The sequence below is a fragment of the Pan paniscus genome, chromosome 3 (genome assembly GCF_029289425.2).
Source record: "Pan paniscus chromosome 3, NHGRI_mPanPan1-v2.0_pri, whole genome shotgun sequence".
Taxonomy (NCBI): Eukaryota; Metazoa; Chordata; class Mammalia; order Primates; family Hominidae; genus Pan; species Pan paniscus.
Window position 1 is genome coordinate 25,840,675 of NC_073252.2, and position 22,356 is coordinate 25,863,030.

Here is a 22,356-nt window from a genome sequence, read left to right on the forward strand (position 1 = left end):
AGGATCTCAAAGCGGCCTCTTTTCTGAAGACCCATATCTAGTATTGTGGCAGGAGAATAGGGCCTGCAGGCAGGGAACATAAGGCTGATCCACTCTGGCTTAATCAAATGAAAGCACTTCAGCAATGATAGGAATGCGAACGGCTTTGTAACCTCTCTTCATCCTCTCCATTTACACCGTTTATACTTTGTAACTTCACATTCATCTTCTCTGTTACATAGATCACACACAAGTAACATCCTCTCCATTTCCACAGGGCGCATTCCTAGCAAATGACTCCATAACTTCACTTCATTCTCTTCATTTACACAGAGCATACACCAAGTAACCAATGGGAAACCTCTAGAGTATTGAAACCCCAGAAAATTCTGTAACTGGGGCTCTTGAGCCCCTATTCTCAGGCCTGCTCCCACACTGTGATGGGTACTTTCATTCTCAATGAATCCCTGCTTTTGCTTTCCTCGCTTCTTGCTTTGTTTGTGCATTTTGTCCTTTTTTTTTTTTTTTTTTTTTGAGACGGTGGAGTCTTGCTCTGTCGCCCAGGCTGGAGGGCTGGAGTACAGTGGCGCGATCTTGGCTCACTGCAACCCCCGCCTCCCAGGTTCGAGTAATTCTCCTGCCTCAGCCTCCCGAGTAGCTGGGATTACAGGCGCACACCACCACGCCCAGCTAATTTTTGTATTTTTAGTAGAGACGGGGTTTCGCCATGTTGGCCAAGCTGGTCTCAAACTCCTGACTCAGGTGATCCACCCATCTCGGACTCCCAGAGTGCTGAGATTACAGGCGTGAGCCACCACACCCAGCCGTTGCCCAATTCTTTGTTCGAGATGCCGAGAACCTGGACATCTTCTACTAGTAACAATATGGGTGCACTCAGGCCTTGCAACTCCAACTCTCTGGCACCAGATACCAGACCACAATAATCAGGGTCACCAGCCTCCCATAAGTATTTGCTAGTTGAATGACAGCTTACCACACTCTGTGAAGGGGAAAGATGATTAGCATGTGACTTGTGAGAGGGGAGGAAAGTGGTCCTGGATCAGTAAATCTCAACCTTGGCTACACGATGGAATCTTCTAGGGATCTTTAAAAAAGTACTGAAGGCTGTGTTCCAGCCCTAAGGATTCGGTTTTAACTGAAATAGAGGTGGCCTGTGCTTTGAGAGGTTTTTTTTTTTTTTTGAGACAGTCTTGCTCTGTCGCTCAGGCTGGAGTGCAGTGGCACGATCTTGGCTCACTGTAACCTCCTCCTCCCGGGTTCAAGCAATTCTTCTGCCTCAGCCTCCCAAGTAGCTGGGACTATGGGTGCCTGCCACCATGCCCGGCTAATTTTTGTATTTTTAGTAGAGACTGGGTTTCACCTTGTTGGTCAGGCTGGTTTCGAACTCCTGACCTCAGGTGATCCACCCACCTTGGCCTCCCAAAGTGCTGGGATTAGAGGTATGAGCCACCGTGCCCGACCGCTTTGAGACTTTGTAAAAGTCATGCAGGTGATTCTAATGTGCAGCAGAGGCAAGAAACCTCTTCCTTTCTCTTGCCCCAAATGACACAGTCCTCTGAGTGGAGACAGCCTTCTCTCTTTTTTTTCTTTTTTTCTTTTTCTTTTTTTTTTTGAGACAGAGTCTCACTCTGTCACCCACCCAGCCTGGAGTGCAATGGCATGATCTCGGCTCACTGCAACCTCTGTCTCCAGGGTTCAAGCGATTCTCCTGCCTCAGCCTCCCAAGTAGCTGGGACTACAGACACGCACCACCATGCCCAGCTAATTTTTTGTATTTTAGTAGAGATGGGGTTTTATCATGTTGCCCAGGCTGGTCTCAAACTCCTGAACTCAGGCAATCTGTCCACCTAGGCCCTCCCAAAGTACTAGGATTACAGGTGTGAGCCACTGCACCTGGCCATTTTTTTTTTTTTTTGAGACAGAATCTTGTTCTGTCGCCCAGGCTGGAGTGCAGTGGTGTCATCTTGACTCACTGCAACCTCCACCTCCCAGCTTCAAGTGATTCTTCTGCCTCAGTCTCCCAAGTAGCTGGTATTACAAGTGTGTGCCACCACGCACCTGTAATCCCAGGTAGAGATGGGGTTTTGCCATGTTGGCCATTCTGGTTTTGAACTCCTGACCTCAAGTGATCTGCCCACCTTGGCCTCCCAAAGTGCTGGAATTACAGGCGTGAGCCACCTCTTCTGGCCAGGAGACAGCCTTCTGGCTGCTAAAATCCATCCTCCCAAGCCCTGGAATTCCCTGGGGTTGGCCTATAATCCCTGGGTAGGCTTGCACTGGGAATGCCTGCTGGGATCCCAATCTTCAACTTCATTTAGGGTTGCCACATACAGCCAAAAAAAATAAAAGAAGAAGAAGAAGAAAAGGACATCCAATTTACATTTGAATTGCAGATGAACAATGACAAGTAATTATTTTGGTATAAGTATGCTCCATTGCAATACATGTGGCATTTTCATACTTAAAATCTGTGGTTTATCTGAAATTCAAATTTAACTGGTTGTGCTATATTTTTATCCAGTAACCCAAATTCTCATTCCCAGCGAGCGACCAGGGTATCTGGCGCGAGGGTATCTGGACGTAGTGTAGGTCACCCAGCTTCATTAGGTGCAGCTGCCAAGAGGAATTGGTTTTCAGGTTCCTTTGTTAAAACTCCCCCAGATGGACAGACACAACATCCTCCTTGTCTCCTTGGCTACAGAGTCGATTTTCCATGAATACATCTCATGGGAATGAGCAAACCGGTTTCTCCTCTTCCTGGCACCAGACAGTGTACACCAATAACGTAGCCCAGCTAGAATCTGGGAGCCTAGAATTTGAACATGGAAAGATTTTTTTTCCTGGAGCCACATAACATGAGCCAAAAAGCTATACATAACATTGGTAGAAATGTTACTGCTAGCACATTCTGAGAAGGTTGGTGGTAGGTGATTTTGACTTAGATACACAGCTGGTGTTCACACTGAATGCACGCAACAAATGTGATCTATTGATAATAAAAATAGTAGCTGCTGAGTGAGGTCAGCACGATGGCAATCTAAAATGCAGGGTCATAAATTAGTATAAGTTGCTGTTCACTCACTAATTCATTCAAAAGTGATTTCTGGCCAGGTGCGGTGGCTCATGCATGTAATCCCAGCACTTTGGGAGGCCGGGGTGGGCAGATCACTTGAGGTCTAGAGTTCGAGACCAACCTGGCCAAAATGGTGAAACCCCGTCTCTAGAAAAATACAAAAATTAGCCTGGCGTGGTGGCGCATATCTGTAATCCCAGCTACTTGGGAGGCTGAGGTGGGAGAATCACTTGAACCCGGGAGGTGGAGGTTGCAGTGAGCTGAAACTGTGCCACTGCACTCCAGCCTGGGCGACAGAGTGAGACTCCATCTCAAAATAAATGAATAAATAAATAAATAAATAAGTGATTTCTTGTCCACCTATTATGTGACAGGCATTGGGCAAAAAAGATGCACCCCTGCACTCAAATTGTTCCATTCAATCTCCTTAGGAGAGACAGATGAGTGAAGGCAATTATAATGCAAAATGATGAGTGCTTTGATGAGGGTAACTACAGGGTGCTATGGGGACCCTTGGAGGGCATTTACCCAGGAGTGAAGGTTAGGAAGGTGTCTCTAGAGGAAGACCTGAAGCGTGAGTGCAAACTAGTGCACTGAAGCAAGTGGGAGGAACGGAGAGAACTCCAGGCAGAGGAAATAGCACATAGCAAGGCAGGGGGAAGAGAAAGAACATGACACCCTCAGGACGCTGCAAGTTGTGGGGTGCAGCTGGAGGGTAAGTGATTGGGGAGCTGAGCAGGGACCAACGAGGACATTGGTGAGCCTGCAGTTTGAAGCAAAGGAAAGTCTCATGGAAGGTGTTTAAGCAGAAGAGTATGAATCAGATTTGTTCTGGCTAGAGTATGGAGGATGAATTGCAAGGGGCAAGCCTAAAGTCAGAAAGACAAGTTGAAGGCTGGTCTAGGCATCCATGGGAGAGACGATGATAGACCTGCGTAGGTAGTGACAAAGGGATGGAGAGAAGTGCATACGCTGAAGAGGCTTTGTGGAGGTGGGGTCTGCAGGACTTGGAGCGTTCATAGAATGTGAGGAGTGAGGAAAGGTTAGTGTCTAGATGGCTCCCAGGGTAGGAGACGGATTTGGCAATGTAGACGACCAGGTTAGGAGATGTGGCCCAAGCTGGCACCTGAGCTCCAGGCTTGAAGACCCAATTTACCTCTTCTCCATCCTCACAGACAGCTAATAGGCTTTTCCAATTGGATGTGGCTACAGGGGAGGAAAAACTTTTTCTTCTACCCTTGGCTGGGCACGGTGGCTCATGCCTGTAATCCCAGTACTGTGGGAGGCTGAGGCAGGCAGATTGTCTGAGCTCAGGAATTTGAGACTAGCCTGGGCAACATAGTGAAACCTCATCGCTACTTTTTTTTTTTTAAATAAAAAAGAAATTTAAAAAATTTTGTTTTACCCTCTTAGGTCAGTGACAAGGGCTCTGCAAATTAAACAAATGACAGATTAACAGAAAAAAGCCATGTTCATTTTATTTGATGTTAATATTTTAATTTTTACATGTACATAGGGATCTCATAGAAAAAGAAGTAAAACTCTAAAGAAGCAGTTAGGTCTGAGAGCTTATATAGTCACAAAGAACGTTACATTTATAGAGAAGTGAAAAGACGAAGGAAAAGGGTGTGGCCTTCTAGGGAAGGTAATTCTGGGAAGGTAAATATATGGGGGAAAGAAGGCCGGGTGAGGTGGCTCACGCCTGTAGTCCCAGCTCTTTGGGAGGCCAAGGTGGGCGGATCAGTTGAGGTCAGGAGTTTGAGACCAGCCTGGCCAACATGATAAAATCCTGTCTCAACTGAAAATACAAAAATTAGCTGGGCGTGGTGGTACACGCCTATAATCCCAGCTACTCAGGAGGCTGAGGCAGGAGAATTTCTTCAACCTGGAGGGTGGAGGTTGCAGCGGGCCAAAATCCTGCCACTGCACTCCAGCCTGGGTGACAGAGCGAGACTCTGTCTCAAAAAACCAAAAAAAAGTTGTTTTCTCTTCCTGGATTGGAGAGGGGAGGGGGAAACCTTCACAATAGGAAATGTATGCCCTGCTTTTAGACAGAAAGGAGGGTGGTAGAGAGCTTTTCCTGTGTCTGCTGTTTCTCAACTGCCATCATCTCAAAATAATCTTCATGCCAAAGAGGCATATTTTGGGGTGGCATATTTTGGAGAGGTATATTTTGGGGTGGCATATTTTGGAGAGGCATATTCTGATCCTCTTTATGGCCAATATGGAAGTCTTGGTCTCATCCTTCTCTCTCCCTTCTGGATCCCTCTCTTCTGTCCCTCTTTCCTTTAATTCCAGTTCTGCTCCCATCTATTTGACCTCAGGTGGGTCATTCAAACCCCTGGGCCTTTCTGCATCAGTGAAATGGAGGCACCAGTGAATTCCTGTAGCTCATCTTCAAGGAATCTTCCTGTTTTAAAGTTTCAAGGCTTGGGCCTTTGAGCAAGCAGAATGTAACAGTTATGAAGGGGGACTTTCAAATCCAACCACCAGGATTTTATCCCAGCTCTACTGATGCTAAGCCTTTAATCTAAAGCAAGTCACATCAACTCTCCAAAGTTGCAATTCCCAATATAAATTAGGAACAATCATAATACTTACCAAATACAGTTATTGTGGGGAGATAATTTATTTAGTATAGTGCCTGACACAGAGTAAGCTCCCAATATATGTTAGCTATTAAAATATAATATAGGTAGGCTGGGCATGGTGGCTCGTGCCTGTAGTCCTGGCACTTTGGGAGGCCGAGGTGGGTGGATCACAAGGTCAGGAGATCGAGACCATCCTGGCCAACATGGTGAAACCCCATCTCTACTAAAATACAAAAAATTAGCTGGGCATGATGGTGTGCGCCTGTGGTCCCAGTTACTCAAGAGGCTGAGGCAGAAGAATCGCTGGAACCTGGGAGGCAGAGGTTGCAGCGAGCTGAGATCATGCCTCTGCACTCCAGCCTGGTGACAGAGCAAGACTCTGTCTCAAAAAAAAAAAGAAAAGAAAAGAAAAAGAAAAAAGAAGATATAATATAGGTAATGATATCACTATAGCCATTATTGTTATTCATGCACTAGCAAATGTGGTGAGCAGATAAGTGAACATAATAATAGCTAACACTTATTGAGCCCCTGCAATGTGCCAGGATTTTTTCTGCATTTTACATAATTCATTTATTATTTGCACAACTCCTTGAGGAGGGCCTATAATTAGCTCCATTTAATATATCAAGAAACCTGAGCACAGTAAAGTTAAGTGACTTGCCCAAGGTGATATAACTAAGAAATGGCAGAGCCAGGCCTTGGAACTCAGGAAGTCTGGCTTTGAGGACCATACCTGTGGTTACTATGTGTCACACGAACCTATCAGAATACACATTTTCAGGCTGGGCACAGTGGCTCATGCCTGTAATCTCAGCACTTTGGGAGGCAGAGGCAGGCCAATCACCTGAGGTCAGGAGTTTGAGATAAGCCTGGCTAATGTGGTGAAACCCCATCTCTACTAAAAATACAAAAATTAGGGCCTGGCATGGTGGCTCACACCTGTAATCCCAGCACTTTGGGAGGCTGAGGCAGGTGGATTGCTTGAGGTCAGGAGTTTGAGATCAGCCTGGCCAACATGGTGTATCAGGGCAACCCACCCTCAATATTTCAATGTAGGTTCTTTCTATTTTCCCTAAGTGTCGGCCGGCTGAGAAATAAAGAGAAAGAGTACAAAAAGAAGAATTTTACAGCTGGGCCTCCACGGGTGACATCACATATCAGTAGGTCTGTGATGCCCACCTGAGCCGCAAAACCAGCAGGGTTTTTTTAAGGATTTCAAAAAGGGAGGGGGTGTACGTACTGGGAGTAGGTCACAAAGATCACATGCTTCTGAGGTCAATAAAGATCACAAGGCAAAGGGCAAAGCAAAGATCACAAGGCAAAGTGCAAAATCAAAAACTCCTGTTAAGGGCCTATGTTCGGCTGTGCACGTATTGTCTTGATAAACAGGGTTCGAGAGCAGAGAACCAGTCTGACCTCAAATTTACCAGGGCTGGGGTTCCCCAATCCTGGTAAGCCTGAGGGTACTGCAGGAGACCAGGGTGTATCCCAGTCCTTATCTCAACCGCATAGGACAGAGACTTCCAGAGCAGCCATTTATAGACCTCCGCCCAGGAATGCAATTCTTTTCCTAGGGTCTTAATATTATATTCTTTGCTAGGAAAAGAATTTAGCGATATCTCTCCTACTTGCACATCCATTTATAGGCTCTCTGCAAGAAGAAAAATATGGCTCTTTTTGCCCGACCCCACAGGCAGTCAGACCTTATGGTTGTCTTCCCTTGTTCCCCAAAATCGCTGTTATTGTGTTCATTTTCAAGGTGCACTGATTTCATATTGTTCAAACATACATGTTTTACAATCAATTTGTTCAGTTAACGCAATCATCACAGGGTCCTGAGGTGATGTACATCCTCAGCTTACGGAGATAATAGGATTAAGAGATTAAAGTAAGACAAGAGTAAGAAATTACAAGAGTATTATTAGGTAAGTGATAAATGTCCATGAAATCTTCACAATTTATGTTTCCTCTGCTGAGGCTCCAGCCGGTCCCTCCGTTCAGGGTCCCTGACTTCCCACAACAATGGTGAAATCCTGTCTCTACAAAAATATAAAAATTACCTGGGCGTGGTGGTGGGCACCTGTAATCCCAGCTACTAGGGAGGCTGAGGCAGGAGAATTGGTTGAACCCAGGAGGCAGAGGTTGCAGCGAGCTGAGATTGGGCTCATTCACTGCACTCAATCCAGCCTGGGTGAGTGAGTGAGGCTCCATCTCAAAACACACACACACACACACACACACATTTTCAGCATTTTATTCTCAATCTCTGCTCATTCCTTTGCAACATCCCATGAATCTCCTCATTCAGGAAAATAGACTTAACATCCATGTAGCTTAGATTATTTTTTCCACCAAGAACTCTAAATGGGCCAGGTGCAGTGGCTCACAGCTGTAATCCCAACACTTTGGGAGGCTGAGGCAGGAGGATTGCTTGAACCCAGAGTTCAACACCAATCTGGGCAACATATGAGACTCTGTCTCTACAAAAAATTTAAAAATTAACCTGGCATTGTAGTGCATGTCTATAATCCCAGTTTCTTCGGAGGCTGAGATGGGAGGATTTCTGGAGCCCAGGAGGTCAAGGGTGTAGTGAGGCTGGGTAACACAGCAAGACCCTGTCTCAAAAAAAAAAAAGAAAACTTTAAGTAACCTAGATCTGTGCTCCTCAAATTGTGTTCCATGGTCTATAACTTCTGTAGCAGTAACATGTTTTTGGTTTTTTATTGACTTTTGGGGGGCAGGGCTTTCTGGCAAATGCCAGAAAGCCTGCTGGATAAATTCCAAAAGAGCTAGCTATAACACCGTTTGTTTGTTTGTTTCTTTCTTTTTTTTTTTTTTTTTGAGATGGAGTCTGTCTCTGTCACCCAGGCTGGAGTGCAGTGGTGTGATCTCGGCTCACTGTAACCTCTGCCTCCAGGGTTCAAGCAAATCTCCTGCCTCAGCCTCCTGGCCTCCTGAGTAGCTGGGACTACAGGCTAGTGCCACCACACCCAGCTAATTTTTGTATTTTTAGTAAAGACAGGGTTTCACCATGTTGGCCAGGCTGGTCTCCAACTCCTGACCTCAGGTGATCCGCCTGCCTCGGCCTCCCAAAGTGCTGGGATTCCAGGCGTCAGCCACCACACCTGGCCTGTCAGCCTGTTTTTTTTTTTTTTTGGTGGTGGTTGTTGTTTTGAGATGGAGTCTCACTCTGTCGCCCAGGCTGGAGTGCAGTGGTGCAATCTCGGCTCACTGCAACCTCCACCATCCAGGTTGAAGTGATTCTCCTGCCTCAGCCTCCCAAGTAGATGGAACTACAGGTGTGTGCCACCACATCCAGCTAATTTTTGTATTTTTAGTAGAGACAGGGTTTCACCACATTGGCCAGGCTGGTTTCAAACTCCTGACCTCATGTCATCCACCCACCTCAGCCTCCGAAAAGTGCTGGGATTACAGGTGTGAGCCACCATGCCCATCCTTTTTTGTTTTTTTGAGACAGGGTCTCTTTGTCACTGAAGCTGGAATGCAGTGGCACAATCTCAGCTCACTGCAGACTCAAACTCCTGGGCTCAAGCAGTCCTCCCTCTTCAGACCCCCAAGTAGCTGAAACTACAAGCGCATGCCACCACACCTGGCTAATTTTTTGTATTTTTTTGTAGAGATGGGGTTTCACTATGTTGCCCAGGCTGGTCTCAAACTCCTCAGCTCAAGCGATCCGTCTGCCTTAGCCTCCCAAAGTGCTTAGGATTACAGACCTGAGCCACTCTGCCCTGCCAGCAGTAACAATTTAATAGAAGCTATGCTGGCCAGGAGTGGTGGCTCATGCCTAGAATATCAATGCCTTGGAAGGCCGAGTTGGGAGGATCACTTGAGGCCAGGAGTTTGACACCCAGCCTGGGCATCAGAGCAAGACCCTGTCTCTACAACAAATAATTAAAAATAAAAAAATTATCAGGGCATGGTGATGTGCATTTGTAGTCCTAGCTATTCAGGAAGCTGAGGCAGAAGGATCACTTGAGCCTAAGAGTTTGAGGCTAGAGTGAGCTGTCATCATACCACTGCACTCCAGCCTGGGCAACAGAGCAAGACCCTATCTTAAAAAAAAAAATGTGCCAGGCGTGGTGGCTCATACCTGCAATCCCAGCACTTTGGGAGGCCAAGGCAGGTGGATTACTTGAGGTTAGGAGTTCGAGACCAGCCTGGCCAAAATGGAGAAAACCCATTTCCACTAAAAATACAAAAATTAGCCGGGCATGGTGGTGCACGCCTATAAGCCCAGCTACTTGGGAGGCTGAGGCAGGAGAATCGCCTACCAGGAGAACTTGGGAGACGGAGGTTGCAGCGAACTGAGATTGCACCACTGCACTCCAGCCTGGGTGACAGAGCCAGACTCCATCTCAAAAAATATATATATATATGAGAAGTTATGCCCCCAAAGGGTTCTGTGGCCATGTGAGCTTAGGAAATAAAGGGGAACATCACACCCTGGGGCCTGTTGTGGGGTCGGGGGAGGGGGAAGGGATGGCATTAGGAGATATACCTAATGTAAATTACGAGTTAATGGGTGCAGCACACCAACATGGCACATGTATACATATGTAACAAACCTGCCCGTTGTGCACATGTACCCTAAAACTTAAAGTATAATAAAAAAAAAAATAGTAGACTACGCAAAGTTTACTTGCTTAGTAAACTGCAGGACTTCTCAGACATTTTAAAGCACCAGTGGACACTGGGGCTCTCCGGATGGGAAATATAAAAAGCAGTGTTTCTCAAACACATTGAACCATGGAACCCCCTGCGTACCTTTGTTTTCAACAGAGCATCTCATGGGACTTGTGTTCCCTGGAATATACTTCGGGAAATACTGACCTAGGTACTAATGTTGAAAAAAGCTAATAGAGAGGCTGGAGAAGAAGGGGAACAGGACAATTATAATACATTTTTAAGTTTTTTGTAGAAGCGGGGTCTCACTATGTTGCCCAAGCTGGTCTGTGACTCCTGGCCTCAAGTGATCTTCTGGCCTCAGCCTTCTAAAGTGCTAGGATTACAGACATGAGCCACCATGCCTGGCTGGGCAGGGCAATTAAAATCTATAGTCTGGGAGTAAAAGCCAGAAGTTTGAGTATCAAGTCAGAGTGACCGGAAACTTTAACTTAAAGGTCACTGACAATGGCAAACTGGAACATAGATTTGGTTTGACCTCACTGTTAAAAAAAAAAAAAAAGGTGCGGGGCAGGGGGTGAGGCCGCAGGGAGATTTGTAGAAATGCTTGTGCTCAGGAATACCTCAGACTCTGATTCAATCAACCTGGAGTAGGGTTAGATGTGGCCTCTTATGTGACCTTAGGGGACAGCTGGAGCTACGAATCTCTGTTCTAAACCCTGGTGATTCAAGGTGTGACCGATGGCCCATGGTGTTGGCATCACCTAAAAACTCCTTAGAAGTGCAGATTCTCGGCCAGGTGCCGTGGCTCATGCCTGTAATCCCAGCACTTTGAGAGGTTGAGGTGGGTGGATCACCTGAGGTCAGGAGTTCGAGACCAGCATGACCAACATGGTGAAACGCTGTCTCTACTAAAAAATACAAAAATTAGCCGGGTGTGGTGGTGAGGGCCTGTAGTCTCAGCTACTTGGGAGGCTGAGGCAGAAGAGTCGCTTCAACCTTGAAGGTGGAGGTTGCAGCGTGCTGAGATCTCACCATTGCACTCCAGCCTGGGTGACAGAGCGAGACTCCATCTCAAAAAAAAAAAAAAAGGAGAGTGAATTTTACCTAAATGTCCAATATCAGAGTATTTGATAACACTGGCCTCACATTTTCACATGGCAATAATTGGCTGCCCTGTTTAGACAAATTTCCTCAATTTGCCACAGTACCCATTGTACTTACTATATTATATTATATTATATTATATTATTATTATATTATATTTATCATATCATATCATAGTTGGCCCACTTCTGTCACTTACGTTACATGGAAGTCGTTGAGTTTGTGACCTCGGTCTAACTGCAAATTGTAAACTTCTCAGAAGCTGGAATCGTGGTCTAGATTCTATAACTACCACTCACGCATTTATTTTTGTAACTTGTTTCTTTTTTTCTGATTATAAAAGTTACTCATGCTGATTCTAGAAAACTTGGAAATACAAAAAAGTATGAAAAATAAAACAGTGACATGCATGGTAACCGCAATTTAGTGATGACTGTTTAACTTCTGTTTTTTTTTTTTTCATTTTTTTTTGCATCTAGTTATCTAAATTTTCATCGTATTTTGGATCAGACTATATTTGCAGTTTGGTATTTTGCCTTATTTAGAAGACATTCTACCAGCTACTAAGTATAGCTTGTTCTGCCATATTGCAGTAAGTAGTTCAGTTTTCAAGAAAACTCACTTGATCAAAAATCACTTACAATGGAACTAGAGAGGTTACAGGCTAGAAAGTTTTAGACTCCCTCAAAAAGGGTATTTTTTTATGCTGGAATGTCTATCCGAGAGTACTTTTTTTAATAGTTGTAAGGGCACAGCTCTAAAAGTTAAACATAATTGGAGAATTCCAATATCATATGGTTCGAAAGTCACTCAAAAAAAAAAATAATGTCTAAGTGCATGTGAAAGGCTTGAATAATGTTATTTCATTAAATGAGAGAATTGAGGGTCAGGCTTGGTGGTTCATGCCTGTAATCCCAGCACTTTGGGAGACGAAGACGGGCGAATCCCTTGAGCTCCGGAGTTTGAGATCAGCCTGGGGAAGATGATGAAACCGTGTCTCTACAAAAAATATAAATTTAGCCACATGCAGTGGCATGCACCTGTAGTCCCAGCTACTTGGGAGGCTGAGGCAAGAGAATTGCTTGTGCCCGGGAGACAGAGGTTGCTTGTGCCCAGGAGCTGAGATCATGCCACTGCACTCCTGCCGGGGCAACCGGAGTGAAATCGTGACTCCAAAAAAAAGAGAATTGGAAAAAGCAAACTTTCTAAATTCCTATTTAGAATTTAGAATTATAAATTCCTATTCATAATTTTATGTAATAAGTAAATGTAAAGATTTGTATAACTAACTGATATAATAAAAGTATGGGCCAGGCGCGGTGGCTCACGCCTATAATTCCAGCACTTTGGGAGGCTGAGGAAGGCGGATCATTTGAGGTCAGGAGTTTGAGACCAGCCTGGCCAACATGGTGAAACCCTGTCTCTACTAAAAATACAAAAATGAGCCAGGCATGGTGGTGGGTGCCTGTAATCCCAGCTACTCAGGAGGCTGAGGCAGGGGAATCACTTGAAGGTGGAGGTGGAGGTTGTTGTGAGCTGAGATTGCGCCACTGCCCTCCAGCCTAGGCAATAGAATGAGACTCCGTCTCAAAAAAAAAAGAAAGAAAAGTATGAATAGACATTTGACTATTTCATCTATATGCCTAAAAGTTTATTTATTTTAATTAATTAATTAATTAGTTTATTTACATTTGAGATGGAGTCTCACTCTGTCACAAAGGCTGGAGGGCAATGGCATGATCTAGGCTCACTGCAACCTCCACCTCCCAGGTTCAAGTGATTCTCTGCCTCAGCCTCCCAAGTGGCTGGGATTACAGGTGCCTGTCACCACGCCCGGCTAATTTTTGTATTTTTAGTGGAGACAGGGTTTCACCATCTTGGCCAGGCTGTTCTTGAACTCCTGACCTCGTGATCCACCCACCTCAGCCTCCCAAAGTGCTGGGATTACAGGCATGAGCCACCGCGCCTGGCCTTATTTATTATTATTTTAGAAATGGGGTCTTACTCTGTTGTCCAGGGTGGAGTGCAGTGCTTTCCTCATAGCTCACTGCAGTCTTGAACTCCTGGGCTCAACTGATCCTCCCACCTCAGCCTCCCTCATGGCTGTGACTACAGGCGCAGGCCACCACTACTGGTTTTTATTTTTTATTTGTAGAGATGGGATCTTGCTATGTTGCCCAGGCTGGTCTCAATATCCTGGCCTCAAGGGAGCCTCCTGCCTTGGCCTCCCAAAGTGCTGGAATTACAGTTTAATTTTTTCGTAAATTAAATTAAATTTTACTTTTCAGACAGGATCTAGCTCTGTCCCTCAGGCTAGAGTGCAGTGGTACAAAATGACAGCTCATTGCAACCTCAACCACCTGGGTTCAAGCTGTCTTCCTGCCTCAGCCTCCCGAGTAGCTGGAAGTCCAAAAACATGCCACCATGCACAGCTAATTTTTCATTTTTTTTCAGAGATAGGGATCTCACTATATTGCCCAGGCTGGTCTGGAACTCCCAGCCTCAGAACTCCCAGGCTCAAGTGATCCCTCCACCTCAGCCTCCCAAAAGTTGGAGGTGTAAGCCACCACACCTGGCTGAAAACCTTTTTCATGAAGAAAAACATTGGAGATATTAGGAACATAAGTAGTCATTGTATTTAGTTTTTTTTGTTTGTTTTTTGTTTTTTTTTTTGACAGAGTCTCACTCTGTCACCCACGCTGGAGCGCAATGGCATGATCTCGGCTCACTGCAACGTCTGCCTCCTGGGTTCAAGTGATTCTCATGCCTCAGCCTCCCAGGTAGCTGAGATTACAAGTGAGCGCCGCAATGCCTGGCTAATTTTTGTATTTTTAGTAGAGATGGGGTTTCACCATGTTGCCCAGACTGGTCTTGAACTCCTGGCCTCAAGCAGTCCACCTGCCTCAGCCTCCCAAAGTGCTGGGATTATGGATGTAAGCCCCTGTGCCTGGCCTCATATTTGGCACTTTATTTCGAATCATAGCATTCTAAAATTGAGAGGGCTTTGGATGCCATCCCTGTAACTCTCTCTTTGAAATTGAAATCCCCTCTACAAATCACAGTAAGTGATTGTCCATTCTGCACCTGAAGGTCTCCTGTGATGGGAAATCCACTGCCCCAGAGGAGCAGTCCAGAGCTTCCTGACCAAAAAGTTCTTCCTGGCTGGGTGCGGTGGCTCATGCCTGTAATCTCAACACTTTGGGAGGCTGAGGTGGGTGGATCACCTGAGGTCAGGAGTGTTTGAGACCAGCCTGGACAACATGGTGAAACCCCGTATCTACTAAAAATACAAAAATTAGCCAGGCGTGGTGGCACAAGCCTGTAATCCCAGCTACTTGGGAGGCTGAGGCAGGAGAATCACTTGAACCCAGGAGGCAGAGGTTGCAGTGAGCCGAGATCACACCATTGCACTCCTGCCTGGGTGACAACAGTGAGACTCCATCTCAAAAAAAAAAACTTCTTCCTCACGTTGAAGCAAAGCATCTTCTGCTGACTTCCACCTGGTTGCCCAATTCTGCTCTCCAACTCTGATTCTTGTCCATATGACAGGCTCTTCACTATTTCAAGAAAGTGATGACATTGCCAAGCAATCTTTTTTAAGCTAAGCATCTCAAATTTTTTCATGTTTCTGATATGTCATCGTTTCCAGATGTTTTTAGAAATTCAGAATGATTTTAGGATTACATGAAATTAAAAAGGAGTTAGATGAAAATAGTTCTGGATCTGAACAAGGAAAGGAATCTTGCTCATAGTAGGAATAATTCATGTCATCTCAATTAATCCTCACAGCTGCACACTAAGGCCGACTGTTGGTCAAGACTTACTGTCCTGCAAGTGACAGACAACCTAACTCAACCTGGCTTAAGCAAAACAAATAAACACACTAATGAGGAGCTAAAAAGTCCCACAGTTGATCTGAGCCTTCAGTATAACTTGAGCACAGGGCCGGGCGCAGTGGCTCATGCCTGTAATCCCAGCACTTCGGGAGGCCGAAGCGGGCAGATCACGAGGTCAGATCAAGACCATCCTGGCTAACACAGTGAAACTCCGTCTCTACTAAAGATACAAAAAATTAGCCGGGCGTGGTGGCGGGCGCCTGTGGTCCCAGCTGCTCGGGAGGCTGAGGCAGGACAATGGCGTGAACCTGGGAGGCGGAGCTTGCAGTGAGCCTGCACTCTAGCCTGGGCGACAGAGCGAGACTCCATCTCAAAAAAATAAATAAATAAATAAATAAAAAACAAAAAGAAAATAGCTTGAGCAGGAACTTGTAGGGACCAAAGGAAATTTCCTCTTCACCCTTTGAAGATTTGCAGAAAAAAAAAATGAACTCACAAAAGATAGATTAATTGGAGAAAAGGGATACAAATCTTTTTTTTAAATTAATTAATTTTTTTTTGAGCCAGAGTTTCCACTCTGTCACCTAGGCTGGAGTGCAGTGGTGCGATCTTGGCTCACTGCAACTTCTGCCTCCTGGGTTCAAGTGATTCTTCTGCCTTAGCCCCCAATTAGCTGAGATTACAGGCACATGCCACCACACCCGGCTAATTTTTGTATTTTTAGTAGAGATGAGGTTTCACCATGTTGGCAAGGCTGGGCTCGAGCTCCTAGCCTCAAGTGATCTGCCCGCTTTGGCCTCCCAAAGTGTTGGGATTACAGGCGGGAGCCACGGCTCCCAGCCACAAATCTTAATATGTATTCGGGAAGAAGCGCAGAGTGATTACCCAACCTCACAGTGGTTCAGAAGTTTATATACCATCCTGGTAAAATAGCCTATGGGAGGATGGGAAGAGAGGAAATCTATTGAGGGGATTACTAGGAAGAATGAGTGGGTCAGGGAACAGAGAACTTGGACAAGCCAGGCACGGTGGCTCACGCCTGTAATCCCAGCACTTTAGGAGGCTGAGGCGGGTGGATCACCTGAGTTCAGGAGTTCCAGACCAGCCTGGCCAACACTGCGAAACCCCGTCTCTTCTAAAAATACAAATATTAGCCGGATGTGGTGGTGCATGCCTGTAATCCCAGCTGTTCGGGAAGGTGAGGCAGGAGAATTGCTTGAACCCAGGAGGTGGAGGTTGCAGTGAGCTGAGATCGCACCACTGCACTCCAGCGCGGGCAACACAACAACACTCCGTCTCAAAAAAGAAAAGAATCCAAAAAACAAAACAAATAAAGAGGCAGAACTGGGATTTATGCATGTTTGTCTGCAAAGCCATTCTTTTATCTTTCTTCCCACAGTGTCCAAGGAAGTTCTGCCGACTGGAACTGAACCATAGCAAATGCATCTCCACTTTCCATGATTCAGTAGCTTTGAGTGACAAAGTAACTAATCTCCAGCCCTGGTTATTGAGAAACTCCTGAATTGTTTGCACTGAGCTGCCGGTTTCATCCAGAATTCCTGGCAAAGGTGTTAGAACGGCTCCATGATTGGTCAGTGAGATCATCACCATCTTCCCAGAACTCAGGCGCAAGCTGTTGGGATGGGAAGCCAGTCACCCACTTTATTTTCATTTCCTGAAAGTGATCTGGTACCGTTTGTCATGGGTCTTTGTCTTAAGAAGCCTCAACCGTAAGCGTAGAGACTGGGGACACCACAGTGGACACTGATGCTCCAGGGATGAGGCGTGCCCAGCCAGTGCAGTTTTAAGACAGAAATGTGAATGCCTTGGTCACCATGGGCACCGGTCATTATTGTTACTCTGTAAAGCATTTCATGTATTTCTCTTATCTGTCTGTCCTGAAGACATTTGAAATGCCATCCCCAGTTAGAGTTCAGAAAGTTAAACTATGTCCTTCATCAATAGCAGAATAAACTGTGATATAACCATGCAGATAATATGTTCATGCATGGAATACCATCCAACTGATTAAAATAATAAACTGGCTGAGCATGGTGGCTCACACCTATAATCTCAGCACTTTGGGAGGCCAAGGCAGGAAGATCCTTTGAGCCCAGGAGTTTGAGACTAACCTGGGAAAAATGGCAGAACTCCACCTCTACAAAAAAAAAATAAAAAAAAAAATTAGCCAGCCATGGCTGTAGTTCCAGCTATTCGGGAAGTGGGCTTGAGCCCAGGAAGGTGCTGCAATTCAGTCATAATTGTGTCACTGCTTTCCAGCCTGGGCAATAAACTGAGGGCTGGGTTTGGTAGCTCACGCCTATAATCCTAGCACTCTGGGAAGCTGAGGCTTCTCTTGAGCCTAGGAGTTCAAGACCAGCCTGGGCATCATAGTAAGACCCTGTTTTTTGGGGTTTTTTTTTTGAGATGGAGTTTCGCTCTTGTTGCCTAGGCTGGAGTGCAATGGTGTGATCTCGGCTCACTGCAACCTCCGCCTCCTGGGTTCAAGCAATTCTCCTGCCTCAGCCTCCCTAGTAGCTGGGATTACAGGTGCTCACCACCACGCCTAGCTAATTTTTTGTATTTTTAGTAGATACGGGGTTTCACTATGTTGGCCAGGCTGGTCTCAAACTCCTGACCTCAGGCGATCCATCCGCCTCAGCCTCCCAAAGTGCTGAGATTATAGGCGTGAGCCTCTGTACCTGGCTAGGACCCTGGTTTTATAATAAATAAAAAAATAAGCCAGGCGTGGTGTCACATGCCTGTGCTCCCAGCTACTCAGGAGACTGATGCAGGAGAATCGCTTGAGCCCAAGGAGGTTGAGGCTGCAGTGAGCTATGATCATACCACTGCACTGCATGCCAGCTGTGTGACAGAGCAAGATTCTGTCTCTTAAAAAAAAAAAAAAAAAAAAAAAAGAATAAACTGGAATGACCGTATATCAGTATTGGTAAATCTCTAAAACATAATGTTGAGGAAAAAAAGGAAGTTGTAGAAGGAGGCACACAAAGTCAGGGATATATGGGCTACATAAGAGGTAAAAATGTAAACACATACAGAGGCACTTCAAGATGATAGGTCTTTGAAATAAGAGGTAGGGGTTTTAAGTGGTAAAGAGGAAACAGAGCCATCAATTTTATTTCCTTCTTTTTTTTTTTTTTCTTGTTTTTGAGATGGAGTCTGGCTCTATCACCCAGACTGGAGTGCAGTGGTGAGATCTCGGCTCACTGCAACTTCCACCTCCCGGGTTCAAGTGATTCTCCTGCCTCAGCCTACCCAGTAGCTGGGATTACAGGCACCCACCACCATGTCTGACTAATTTTTGTATTTTTAGTACAGACAGTATTTCACCACGTTGGCCAGGATGGTCTTGAACTCCTGACCTTAGGTGATTAGCCTGCCTCGGCCTCCCAAAGTGCTGGGGTTACAGGCATGAGCCATCGTGCCTGGTCATTTTTTGTTATTTATTTATTTATTTGTTTTTGAGACGGAGTCTCACTCTGTAATGCAGGCTGGAGTGCAGTGGCCCAGTCTCGGCTCACTGCAAGCTCCGCCTCCCAGGTTCAAACGATTCTCGTGCCTCAGCCTTTCAAGTAGCTGGGATTACAGGTGGTGCCACCATGCCAGCCTAATTTTTGTATTTTTAGTAGAGTTGGGGGCTTTGCCATGTTGGCCAGGCTGTCTCGAACTCCTGACCTCAAGTGATTCGCCCACTTCGGCCTCCCAAATTGCTGGGATTACAGGTGTGAGCCACCTCGCCCAGCCTCAGTTTTATTTTTGAAACTTGGTGGTGGATACAAAGATGCTTGTCATGCTATTCTCTATGCTTTTTGTTTAAATAAAGCATTTGGCAATGAAATCTCCTCCCCGCCCCAGTCATGGTCAAGTTTTCATCTCAATGCTGTACTGGTCAGGAGTCAGTGACAGACATAATCGACTCTGGCTGGCTAGCTAGTTTAGGCTGAAGGAGAATTAATATTGATTACAGAATCAATCAGGAGGCTGAAAGTACCACTCTGAGCTTTAGAAGGGGGAGGATATGCCAGACACAGTGGCTCACGGCTATAATTCCATCACTTTGGGAGGCCAAGGTGGGCAGATCACCTGAGGTCAGGCGTTAGAGACCAGCCTGGCCAACATGGTGAAACCCTGTCTTTACCAAAAATACAAAAAAATTAGCCGGGCGTGGTGGCACACACCTATAGTCCCAGGTACTTGGGAGGCTGTGGCACGAGAATTGCTTGAACCCGGGCGGTGGAGGTTGCAGTGAGCCGAGAGAGTGCCACTGCACTCCAGCCTGGGGGACAGAGCGAGACTCCGTCTCAAAAAAAAAAAAAAAAAAGAAAGAAAAGAAAAGAAAAAAAAGAAGACCAGGCACAGTGGCTCACAGCTCACGCCTGTAATCCCACACAAGCCGAGGCGGGTGGATCACAAGGTCAAGAGATGGAGACCATCCAGGCCAACATGGTGAAATCCCGTCTCCACTAAAAATACAAAAATTATCTGGGTGTGGTAGTGTGAGCCTGTAATCCCAGCTACTCGGGAGGTTGAGGCAGGAGAATCGTTTGAATGGGGTGGGGTGGGGGGGCGGGGTGGTGGGGGAGGTTGCAGTCAGCCGAGATTGCGCCACTGCACTCCAACCTGGGTGGCTGAGCAAGACTCCATCCCGCCCCCACCACAAAAAAAAAAAAAAGAAGGAAAGAAAAGAAAAAAGAAAAAGAAAAAAAAGAAGTGGAAGGTCAGGCAGCAAGCAAATTACTGACTCATGTTACTGGCTGGCTTGGGAAGCCACCGTGGGAAAGCCAGACTCCACAGGAATGGCCCTTGCCACAAGAAACAGTGGAAGCAGCAGAAGGGTGGTCTTATCCTCGTTGCTTCCTGCTGGATGATGGAATCTCATCAGCATGTGGAATCCTGGAGCCTGGGAATTGCGGTTCTTAACCTTCCAGCCTCTGCTGTAGAGAAAGACCCACCCTAGGAGAAGGCAGGAAATGTTGATCCATCCACTGTATGTACTTCTCACAGAAGCCATATTGTTCAACTCTTTTAGCTTCTACACACCCAGTCTTCCAGCCCTGAACTTCCACCTTTGCCCCCACTCTGAACTGTTACCACCAGCCTTCTTAATAGATTGGGGTGGGCAGTTGGAGCGACTCTTAGTGAAAAATAATGCCATTCAGTAGGCACTATTATAAGATGGCATGTTTATGCATGTAGGATGCAGGCACAGAATTGGTATGAATGCATTAGATCTAGAAAGAAATCTGAGGTCACAGTGGACCACAGCTAGCTAGATGGTCCAGGGGAAGGCAATAGTGTTTAGTGGTAAAAGAGCTTGGCTCTGAGCCAGGCACAGTGGCTCACGCCTGTAATCCCAGCACTTTAGGAGGCTGAGGTGGGTGGATAACAAGGTCAGGAGTTCGAGACCAGCCTGGCCAGCATGGTGAAACCCTGTCTCTTCTAAAAACACAAAAAATTAGCCGGGCATGGTGGCGGGTGCCTGTAATCCCAGCTACTTGGGAGGCTGAGGCAGGAGAACTGCTTGAACCCGGGAGGTGGAGGTTGCAGTGAGTCAAGATAGCGCCACTGCACTCAAGCCTGGGCAACAGAGCCAGACTCTGTCTCAAAAAAAAATATATATATATACACACACACACACACACACACACACACACACACACACACACACACACACACACAAAGGGTTCGGGACAGACTATGCACCTGGTGAGGCCAAAGTAACCTTTAGGTGTTACTCCCAGGTGGATCAGGTAGAGAGAGAGGGTGGGGAACTAACAACAACTACCTGTTGAGTCAAATGCCAAACGTTGAGTCAAATGCCTGCTCCATGTGGCCAGGGGCTAGGGCAGAGCTTGGCTGAGCCCCCTGGAGGCAGGGAGCTGTGTTATCTAGCACCATGCACTCCTACCTACTGTGTCCGGAATTTATTCCTTCCGGTGAGTTCTTGATCTTGCTGACTTCAAGAATGAAGCCGCGGACCTTCATGGTGAGTGTTACAGCTCCTAAAGATGGTGTGTCCGGAATTTGTTCCTTCAGATGTTCAGATGTGTCCAGAGTTTCTTCCTTCTGGTGGGTTCGTGGTCTCGCTGACTTCAGGAGTGAAGCCGCAGACCTTCGCAGTGAGTGTTACAGCTTTTAAAGGTGGTGTGTCCGGAGTCATTTGTTCCTCCCGGTGGGTTCGTGGTCTGGCTGACTTCAGGAATGAAGCTGCAGACCCTCGCAGTGAGTGTTACAGCTCATAAAGGTGGTGCAGACCCAAAGACTGAGCAGCAGCAAGATTTATTGTGAAGAGTGAAAGAACAAAGCTTCCACAGCATGGAAGGGACCCCAGTGGGTTGCCGCTGCTGGCTCGGGTGGCCAGCTTTTATTCCGTTATTTGGCCCCGCCCACATCCTGCTGATTGGTCCATTTTACAGAGCGCTGATTGGTGCATTTACATTCCTTTAGTTAGACACAGAGTGCTGATTGGTGCAATTTTACAGAGTGCTGATTGGTGCGTTTACAATCCTTTAGCTAGACACAAAAGTTCTCCAAGTCCCCACCCGACCCAGAAGCCCAGCTGGCTTCACCGCTCATTAGACAAGTGGCGACAGGTGAAAGGAAGGAGAACCTGCAGCAAAAGCAGTTTTGATTTTTTTCACTTTTTAGAAAGTTTTCCCATGTGACAAGCAGCAGCAACCCACTCATGCTTCCTCAAATGGAAATAGAATCTATTGGAAGTCTATGGGGGCTCTGGCAATCAGTGAGTGCCCAAAGGTGCAGGTAGGGAAGATGGGTAGGAGCTGAGAAGGCGCCTTGGAGAGGAGCCCTGCAGGTGATGGCCAGCAGGGATACTGCAACCATGATCTCCCCGGGAGAGCTTCTCATCACCTCTTCATCTCCTGGGTAGTAGCATCTAAGTGACAGTGCTTAGGTGTGCCTGGACTCCTGGCTCCCAGGAGGTGAAAAGTACCACCAGGAGCTGTTCAATTCTAATCAGATATTTCTGCTTGGGGAAGGTTCTCAGCCTGTAGCCTCCTCTAAGTTACAAAGGGAACTTAGCAAGTGTTAGAAAAGTGTTAGAGACAGGCTGGTACTTAAC

The 22,356-nt window shown here is 46.3% G+C and overlaps 1 non-coding gene across 1 annotated transcript; it reads right to left on the bottom strand.

Annotated features, from left to right (window-relative positions):
• Positions 1-8,405: 8,405 nt before the first annotated feature.
• Positions 8,406-8,465, bottom strand: LOC112439698 (U7 small nuclear RNA). Its single transcript, XR_003027937.1, has one exon. It is a non-coding gene; the product is annotated as a U7 small nuclear RNA (small nuclear RNA).
• Between the last annotated feature and the right edge of the window lie 13,891 nt (positions 8,466-22,356).